This window comes from Aulostomus chinensis, chromosome 7 (genome assembly GCF_037954235.1).
Source record: "Aulostomus chinensis isolate RoL2024-O1b breed Wild chromosome 7, RoL_Achi_v1.0, whole genome shotgun sequence".
Lineage (NCBI taxonomy): Eukaryota > Metazoa > Chordata > Actinopteri > Syngnathiformes > Aulostomidae > Aulostomus > Aulostomus chinensis.
Window position 1 is genome coordinate 810,155 of NC_141326.1, and position 10,690 is coordinate 820,844.

Genomic DNA, 10,690 nt, shown 5'->3' on the forward strand with positions numbered 1-10,690 from the left:
ACCTCAATATGAAGACAGAAACATGAGTCCTGATGGCTGCTGGTCCTCAACCAGCCTGGTGGTTACATTCTACAGAGGAGCGTCACTCCTCACCTGCTTCAGCTCAGCAGCTCTAACGCTGCACACCGCGGCGTGCTGCCTGGCGGCGTGCTGCCCAGCTGTGTTTGTAAATTGTAAACTGACAATATTTTTTGGGCTTTTCCTCCCTGACACATCCCTTCATGTGCGACAAGGTGGTGATGTGACGTTGGGCGAGGTTGAGGCGGAGCTTCCAGGTGTTGCAAGGACAAATGATGTCAGACCTGCTGTTCTCAGGTGTTGACCAGTGGCGATGGTGCTGCTGAGCTTTCTAAATACACACACTGCCACCTCACCAGGTAAGTGACAGGATGATGAGAGTTGTGGTATTTGCAGCAGTGGAGCTGCTCTGCTATGCGTGAAACCCTGACCGGACGTCAGGTGACATAGCAAAAACATCGGTGTGACGGGAGAGGGCACCATCGTGTAGCTACACCTGCCCCGCCACGAGCAGCTCCCCCTGAGGCGCTCCTCCTGCTGAGTCACGAGCACACACCACTGCTCACCCAATGCTCACCAGTCATTTACACTGAGGTGTCAGTTTTTAGATATTAATCTGAAACACAGGAAAGTCGTTAGATTGGGCGTATCCTTGCTGAGACTCATCAGTCCATCAGAGCACCATGATTGTCTATGATCTTCACAGGGAGATCACAGACATCACAGACAAAATTAAGACTGAGTTCCTTGTTTGGATGAGATTATCACATCAAGTATAATCACACTGGGGGAGGAGAGGGAGTCATTTGTCTAGCAAATTATATCCTATGACCCCCAAAATTATCTTGTGACCCTGCAGGGGTCCTGACCCCCAGGTTTAGAACCGGTGCCCGAAATGACAGAGCTATTCTCCTCTCAGCGGGACAACGACAGACACACAAAGGGATAAAAAGTGGTAATGACTCCGCTCTCTCTGGTCACTCAGCCCGCAAAGGTCACAGCTGACAGAGACTCTGAGTGACGATCATCGCTCATCTTTTATCCCCCTCATCATCCCTCCATCCATATCTGCCCCCTCCGAGGAGAGAAAGAGAAAGTTCGGGATTTAAAAGAGACGGGGGTGGGGAGAGGACGCATTGTCTGAATTCTCCTCTAATTATTTTCTCTGTCTTCTTTGCAATCAGCAATAGTGGTCAGCAGTGTAGAAGATTTCCAAACTGGGGAAGGCGGGAGCGTGCGGGGTGGGGTGGGGGTGGGGGTCTGACAGCTGACGTTTAAATAAGGGGTTGGTGGAATATTGATGCGTGAACACCGAGACGTGCTGGAACACAAAATCACTGGCGCCAACACACCACCTGCAATTAAAGTGCTTCAGATCACTTTCCAGCCACCCTCCCCCGCCCTCCCCCACAAACACCCACCGGATCGTTATGTTGTACAACATCATCAGCTCAAGTAAGATCTTCTCAATCAGTAACGCCAGTGTCCGCCTCCGAGGAACCAGAGCATGCGAACATACTTGGCACCTTCCCTACTTGGCCGTGAGTTGATGTACAGTCGGGCGCTCACCTGTGGTCACACGCCCACGGCAGTATGACCACTGGAGGGGTCCTGCTCTTATCCTGACCCTCATCCTTGTACTACTGCCATGATGAAGGACAGTCGTACTTGCAGTAGTAGTGGTAGTAGTATCTGTCTCAACTCCTCTACTCATACCTGCAGCGAGCAGCAGGTAGAAACAGGAAACTTTAGTTTTTCGTGTTATTTTGTTTATTTGACTGAAGCTCAGGATGTTTCTCAGGACATGCAAGTGCTCCTTGTGACCTTGAGCTACAATAACAAGACATGTGATCACGCCCAGTAATCTGATTGGCTGCTCTTTCTCTCTGATTAATCAGCAATAACTTGCAATATAATAATAAGTTGTGCAAAGAAGCAGAATGTAATGGAAATTTATGACGACTTTGGTTTTAAGTGCATGTAGACTTACCTGTCTGAAAAAATACTCAAGTTAAAGTCCTGTTCCCAGTGTCCTATTTAAAATGAATTTAAAGTAAAAGTTACTCGGTCTCTTTTAAACAGTGGGGGGGGGGGGGGGGGAGGCTCTCGTGTAGAGTTGTAATGATTTTTATTTGGTCTGTTTTTGATTTATTGTGTACTGAAAAAAAAAAACTTTATTCAAAATTGAGTATTGGAGGTAAATGTCCTTAGGTTTGAATCGTGGCAGACATTCATGAAGTAGCTGAACTGCAACGTGTTCTCTGTGACAGGAGGATGAAGCAGTGAGACACAAAGCCTAAGATGATCAAAAAGAAGATTTCCATTCAAATGATGACATTGATTTGTTGACTCCCACACGTCTGACACAGCAGCTCCAACAGGCTTTTGTCAAGGAGCTGTTTTACTTTATCATAATTAAAGATATTTACCACACGAGTTTGAGGTAAAAACCCATCTTCCTGTGTTCCTCAGCCAGGAGGTGGAGGTGGGGGTGGGGGTTCTCACGTCCCCCAGCAGCCACTTAGTTAACATGAAGCGACGCTCCATTGGGTGCTGGCTAATTGGTTGTGGCAGACGAGACCTTGTCTCTTCATTAGTGTGTTGTTAGCTTGTTATGAGGTTCAAGCTCTTTTACCTCCTCAGCTTGATGAATGACCAGCAAAACAATCAGCAGCCTCTCAGCTAGTGAGGGAATCCAGCAGGAACACATCACAGCTATCGGCTATCACCGGCTATCAACCACCAGCTATCAACCACCGGCTATCCCCGGCTATCGCTGGCTATCAACTGGCTATCACTGGCTATCACTGGCTGTCACTGGCTATCACTGGCTATCAACCACTGGCTATCCCCAGCTATCAACTGGCTATCACTGGCTATCACTGGCTGTCACCGGCTATCACCGGCTTTCATTGGCAATCACCGGCTATCACCGGCTTTCATTGGCTATCACTGGCTGTCACTGGCTATCAACCACCGGCTATCCCCAGCTATCAACTGGCTATCACTGGCGGTCACTGGCTGTCACCGGCTGTCACCGGCTATCACCGGCTTTCATTGGCAATCACCGGCTATCACCGGCTTTCATTGGCTATCACTGGCTGTCACTGGCTGTCACCGGCTATCACCGGCTATCAACCACCGGCTATCGCCGGCTATCAACTGGCTATCACTGGCGGTCACTGGCTGTCACTGGCTTTCAATGACGGTGACAGCCGGGTCTCTGCTTTTTGTGGACGATGTGGTCCTGTTGACTTCATCAGGCCGTCATCTTCAGCTCTTGCTGGATCAGTTTGAAGAAGTTTGTGAAGAGGCCGGGATGAGAATCAGCACCGCCACGTCTGCTCCAGATGCTCCAGATGCGACTGAAGTAGAAAGAACTGCAACTTCCGCTCAGCAGTGATTCTGTCCAGACGACTTTAGTCATGTCATTTCCTCCCTCTGTATTCCTGCCTGTTCTTGTACCTTTGTGTTTTATGAATTTCAAATATTTGGAAGTAATTAGATGTTGTTTGTCATCACTTGCAAATAACTTGAATATTTTCAAATGTGCAACATAATCAGCACAACTAAGAACCTCATGTCCCTCAAGTGGCAGATGTCCCGTCTCCACGGTGGTCGGAGCAGGTGACAATGTGAAACACAACATGAAAAGACTTTTCATGCATGTCTGCTAGTGATACAGGGGCGGCTGTGTGTGTGTGTGTGTGTGTGTGTGTGTGTGTGTGTGTGTGTGTGTGTGTGTGTGTGTGTGACTGTGTGAGTGTTTGTGTGTGTGTGTGTGTCTGTCTGTGTCTGTGTGTGTGTCTGTCTGTGTCTGTGTGTGTGTGTGTGTGTGTGTGTGTGTCTGTGTGTGTGTGTGTGTGTGTGTGTGTGTGTGTGTGTGTGTGTCCAACCTTGCCCTTCACCCTCTGTGGATCTGATCTGCAGTGGACCTAAATATTTCATTAAAACTCAATGAAATAATTTAGAATCAACTCATGAATCCATTTCTTCCTCAGGTGAGTTCAGGATGTATCTCAGGTTAATTGTTTAATCACTGTCTTCTTCTTCTCTCTCTGTCTTCTCAAAATAATTCATTTGGCCCCTGGAATGTTGCACACACAGAGGTCAGAAATTTCTGTTGATCCTTCAATCCTCAAAAGCAGAAGCATGTTCTTGGTTCCTGGAGGTGGTGTACGAGTGCAACGATGGGGCCGGTTCACACTCAGTATGACAAAGAGGACAAAACACAAAAATGTGTCACTCCAGGTGACAGCATGTGGTGCTGCCTTGTCAGGAATTTATTTGAATTTTTTTTCCTTTTAAATCCAGAGAATATTTGTTTTTTTATTCTCTGGTTTTAAAGCCTCAAGTTCACAAAGTGCAGAGAAAAAGAGCTGTGGTTTGATTCCAGAGTGAGCAGCCCTTGGTGGAGAAAGCTGATGGACTTGGATGTGGTGGTAGGAGGTGTAACTGCCACAGGTAACATCACAACCATTTAACAACCCTTGATAAGACAAACAACAACAGCCTTTCATGATGCGGCAGGAAACAAAGGGTCAAGACAGGTCAGGTTTATTTGTGTGTCACCAAACCCCAACCAAAGTTCTGTCCTGACTCTGTCCAAGTAGAGCAGGTCCAGCACCTCCCTCCTTCAATGAACCTCCACCCAACAATTCTCCATCAGCAGCACATCCTGCAACAGCAGCCACCAGAACCTTCCTTTACCAGCAGGAAGGTGGAGCAGATCCAGGATCAGTGGGGACGGAGAGAGAGCAGGAGAGCAGGACAGAGACGAAGACAGAGAATGGAGGAAGACAGAGAGACAGAAGGAAAGAGAGGGACAGAGATAAAGAGAGAGAGAAAGGAGGAGAGACTGATGGACAGAGACAAAGACAGAGAATGGAGGGAGACAGAGAGACAGAAGGAGAGAGAGGGACAGAGATAAAGAGGGAGAGAAAGGAGGAGAGACTGATGGACAGAGACAAAGACAGAGAATGGAGGAAGACAGAGAGACAGAGGGAAAGAGAGGGACAGAGATAAAGAGAGAGAGAAAGGAGGAGAGACTGATGGACGGAGACAAAGACAGAGAATGGAGGAAGACAGAGGGAAAGAGAGGGACAGAGATAAAGAGAGAGAGAAAGGAGGAGAGACTGATGGACAGACGGGGACGTGAGCAGGTGGAGCTACGGGTGGCAGCTGGAGCCTCTTCAGGTCTGGAGCCTCCTCCAGCAGCACCAGGATCTGGGATGAGGGGAGAAGAAGAGGAGTTAGTAACACGTCTGAGGACAGGAGGAGGAGAGAAGCCCAGTGCATCATGGGAGATCCCCAGCAGTCTGAGCCTGTAGCAGCAGGTCTAAGGGCCGGCCTAAGCAGTCCTGACTATAAGCCTGATCAACAGGGAGGTCTTAAGTCTGCTCTTAAACCTAGAGAGGGGGTCTGGGTCCTGGACCGAAACTGGGAGACGGTTCCACAGGAGGGGAGCCTGATAGCTGAAGGAGGCGAGGAGAACACCTGAGAGTCATGGAAACAGTTTGGAAGCTTGAGTCGACCTCACCAGGAGTTCAAGTTGACGCCTGTGTAGAATTTACCTTTTTATTTTGTGTTTGTTATTTATAGTTCTTGATTGTATGAATGTGAGATGCATCCAGTTGTGGGGCAATGATGGTTGATAAGACTAATGGCTAAGAAAAATGTGGGAAAATTATTGTGTGCAGAACTGAGCTGTCTGAGCAGGTATAAATTAGCTTTGAAGGTTACTTTATACTGTTTTTTAAATGTTCCTTTTACTTAAATGTAGTTTGTAGGTGGCATGGCTCAGTGGTAGAGTGGCTGTCTAGCAACTGAAGGGTTGCTGGTTTAATCCTCACTTCCCCCAGTGTTGAAGTATCCTTGAGCAAGATACTGAGCCCCTGATTGCTCCTGATGGCCCTGCGACGCCTCCTTGAGCTACCACCTTATCGCGGTAGAGAAGTTTGCATGTCCCAATGATCCAAGGAGCTAAGATGTCGGGGGCTTTTATGTTTTATGCCACTGGTAGGGTCACCCAACAAACACAGGTCCTAGGGAAGGGACCAGACAAAGAATAGCTCAAAAGACCCCAACGAAAATCAGCAAAGTTGGACAGTTTTCCCTTGCCCCAACACTCTGGGGTCAGTCCTGGGGGCTGAGTGGAATGTCACCTCTCTGGTGGGAAAGGAGCCTGATCTGGTGCGTGAGGTTGAGAGGTTCCAGCTAGACATAGTCAGACTCACCTCAACCCACAGCAAGGGCTCCAGAAACAGTCCTCTCAAGAGGGGTTGGACTTTCTTCCACTCTGGTGTTGCCAGCGGTGAGAGGCGAAGGGCGTTCTGCATCGGTCCATCATGGTGAAGACGGAGCTGAGCTGAAAGGCAAAGCTCTCAATTTACCGGTTGATCTACGTTCCTACACTCACCTGTGGTCATGAGCTCTGGTTAATGACTGACAGGACGAGATCGTGGGTACAAGCGGCCAAAGTGAGTTTCCTACAGAAGGTGGCTGGGCTCTCCCTTAGAGACAGGGTGAGAAGCTCCGCCATCCGGGAAGAGCTCGGAGTAGAACTACTGCTCCTTCACATCCAGAAGAATCAGACGAGGTGGTTTGGGCATGTGGTCAGGATGCCTTCCAGATGCCTCCCTGGGGAGGTGATCAGGGCATGTCCAAGAGGTAGAAGGCCTCGGGGAAGACCCAGGACACTTTAGAGAGACCATGTCTCTCAGCTGGCCTGGGGACACCTCGGGATCACCCGTGAAGAGCTGGACGAAGTAGCCGGGGAGAGGGAAGTCTGGGTCTCTCTGCTTAGGCTGCTGCCCTGCAACCTGACCCGGAATAAGCAGAAGAAGATGGATGGATGGCCCTGTGACGCACTGGCGTGTCCAGGGTGTACCCTGCTTCTCACCCAGCGTCAGCTTGGATCGGCTCCACCCAAATGGGTAGATGGATGGATAGTTTGCAGATCTCAGATGATTGCAAAGAACTTAAATTCAGTTACTGAGAAACACATAGAAACAGTTTATTCAAATGCAGTACAAGATGATTAGGTTGCAGCCACCAATGGACACCATCATCACGCGCAGGTAGGACAGGAGTGTAAAGCTTGCAACAGCTCTGGACAAGGAGACTTGATTGGAAGATGACACCTGTGCCAATAAAGCAGTGAGAAGCTTCTGCTTTCCTGACAGACTTCTAGGTTATCAGGCTTCATTGTAATCAGCAGCTGTTTGGAAGAATGCAGCCCCTCGCTCAGGTGCTGGTGATTAAGCTCTCATGGTGAAGAGCCTCGTGAATCACTCAGGATAATGAAGTGAGTGATCATGTCTTCATGAAGCTGCACTCACCAACACAAAGATCCCATGATTTTGCCTACAGTAGCATCGTCACACTCTCAGGCTCATTAGGCCAGTGTTCATGTCTTCGGCGGGATCAAGACACGTGGATGCAGGTGACACACTCATGACATGGTCCCTCTGAGGTTTGTACATCCTCACCATAAAACTCTCTCCATAATTTCCCTCTGTAGTCGAGTAGTCAAGCCATTACTATTGACAAGATAATGATAATGATGTCCATGCAAAGCTGGGAGACAGCAGTGGAGGGAACTGTTATGACATGCACGTTGCTATAGAAACCTCAGGGTGGGGGTGTCTGTCAAGAGAACCATTTCACTCTCTGGAGGGGAACATATGCATACACACAACATTGTTTACTGTGTGTGTGTGTGTGTGTGTGTGTGTGTGTGTGTGTGTGTGTGTGTCAGCCTGACACATGGTGAACTCTCCTGGGTTTTCTCTGTGTCATCTTGGCCCCCAGGGGCCCTAAGGAAAACAACAGTACTCACCAACTACATGAAGACAAACACTGTCTGGGATAGTGTGTGTGTGTGTGTGTGTGTGTGTGTGTGTGTGTGTGTGTGTGTGTGTGTGTGTGTTTGTGTGTGTGTGTGTGTGTGTTTGTGTTGGGGGGGGCAGTTTCCCCTTGTAATTATCCTTCTTTGGAGCTGAGGGGCCAATTTTCAATATATGAAACCTGGAAGGTGGTTTAGTCAGTGAGTCCAAAAGAATCAGATCATATTCTTCTGCTGTGTGTGAGTAATGTATGAAAAAATGTGCACTGAATGAAATCACATCATGAATCAAACACAGAAAATGTGTGAGAAGTGTGTGTACATGTGTGAGCAGAGGTCTCTGGACCCCTGCCTAACCGGACCAGCGACCACATGTTTAGCCGCATGTCATCGTTCAACCGCTGGCTGTCGAGGTGGCGTCCAGCAAACCAAGTGGGCTTCATAGATCATTGGACGGCATTCATTTCTAGAAATATGGCCCAGTTTATAACAGAACCAGAACCCTGAGAACCCAGAGTTCAGACCAGGAAGCAGAGCTGCAGTCTTACACACTTCTCTGCGCATCCACTAGGGGGCAGCTACCCACCAACACCCCATAGAAACTGTGTCTGTCCCCCATGTCAGTTTATTCACTCCAGTTCTACTGTAGAGGAGTCAATCAGAAAAACCTGATCAAAGTTAACTCAACCACTAAATTAACTCAACAGAAGATCAGAATTAGAGGACGATTGAATATCAGACCTCTGAGGCTGAAAACTGAACCAGTGAATGAAGTGATACCTGACAGTTGTGTTGACCTGCTGAGTCTCACTGAAACCTGGCTGGTGACAATGAGGATGCTAGTCTGAATGAATCCACTCCTCCAGTCACAGGAACACTCACATTCCTCCAGGCTCTGGCCCAGGAGGTGGCGCTGCTGCCATTGTTGACACCAGTTTAGTAATAAATCCCAAACCAGAAGAAGTTTCCATTCGTCTGAAAGCCTGATTCTCAGTTTGTCTCCTCCAGCCTGGAAACTCTCCAGCCTCTCTGATGATTGAGGACCGTCCTCCTGGTCCTGACTCTGGATTCTGATCTGAATTCTCAGAGTTTCTATCAGTTTAGTTCTAAATCAGATCAAGTCATGATTGGAGGAGACTTCAGTATTCATGAGGGTGTTGATAACCACAGTCTGGTACTGCATTTCTCTCTCTTCTAGACTCAACTGGTGTCCATCAGTCTGTCGATGAACCCCCTCACTGACACAACCACACCTCCACCTCCTCCTAACATGTGGAACTGAAGCTGAACATCTGGTTGTGTTTCCACAGAACACTTTTATCAGACCACCAATCAAGCACTTTGGAATTTGGACTGATCAACTACACTCCACTCAGGAAAACTGTAGTTTCCAGATGTTTGTCTGATCAGGCCACACCTGGATTTAAGGAAGTGGTTCCATTGGTGCTAAATTCAGTGTCATGTCCCACTGTAACAGAGGGCGCTGTTGTCCACCTTCGTCCCTCCCAAACTGATCATTTTATCCATAGAGCAGCAGGCACCTTAGCAACAACTCTGGACTCTACTGGCCCACTAAAACAGAAAACTATGAATCCAAGGAAACAAGCACCTTGGTACGGTTCTGGAACCTGACAGCTTCAACAAGAAACCAGAAACTGGAGAGAAGATGGTGCTGCTCCAAACTGGAGGAGTCACATGTAGTCTGGCAAGATGGCCTTCGAACCTAGAAGAAAGCCCTTGGTAGAACCAGAGCAGCCGACTACTCAGCACTAATAGAGGAACACAAGAACAACCCAGGTTCCTCTTCAGTCCTGGAGCCAGACTGACAGAGAGCCACGGCTCTACTGAACCAAGTAGTCCTGTTTCCCTGGGCAGCGAAGAGTTCATGGACTTCTTTAATGACAAAATTCTCCTGATTAGAGAGAAACTTCTTCTCCTGATGCCATCAGCTGACAACATGGCCCCTAGAACCCAGACCCTTAGAGGCAGCTGGAGGACCAGACACACACTTGGATAGTTTTTCTCCCATCAGCCTTGATGAGCTCAGTTCAATAATGTCCTCCTCTAAACCTCCACCTGTCTCCTAGACCCCATCCCAACTAAGCTGCTCCAAGACTCTCTCCCCTCGTTAGCCCGTCCCTCTTAGATGTACACTTCCCATCTCAGCATCATTTAACATTAAAAAATTACTGGACATCCAAGCCTTGATGTCTGCAAGACCGGCTGTGAGAATGTTAACTGAGGTGAGGTCTGAGGGATTTATTGACAGGTAGATTTGAGACAGTGACGTGGTGAGGTTCGTGGCTGCTGAGGCGCTGATTTCATCACAATCAGATCTCTAAACATATGAAAAAAAACTGCATTTAATAATAAAAAACAGACAAAAACTGTTCTCCATGTTTTGGCTCCTGTCTGCCACAGCTTCTTCAGCGCTTTGGCTACTTCAGCGTGAGCCTCCTGCTTCCATTGAAAATCCAGTTTAGAAAATTGTTTTATCTTGGAAATGTAACCCTCCATTGTGACATTACAGCCTCTCAGGAGGAGAAAATAACTGAATGACTGCACTTGACTTTCCTTGCAGTAAATTGGAGCTCGCTGTCTCTTATTCTGCAGCGGAGCCGAGGAGGCGCAAACAGAATCCCTGCGCTCACTAGCGCCTCCTCGGTGAGGCAGGAGAACTGCGTGTCTCACCCGGCACCTTTTCGCAGCCGCTTTATGATCGCTCAGCACAAGAAACACGTTACACACTCATCCAGTTTTTGACAGAAACACTATACATTCTATTCACCAGCTAAACTACAGAAATGTAGTTCATATAGCAAAAGT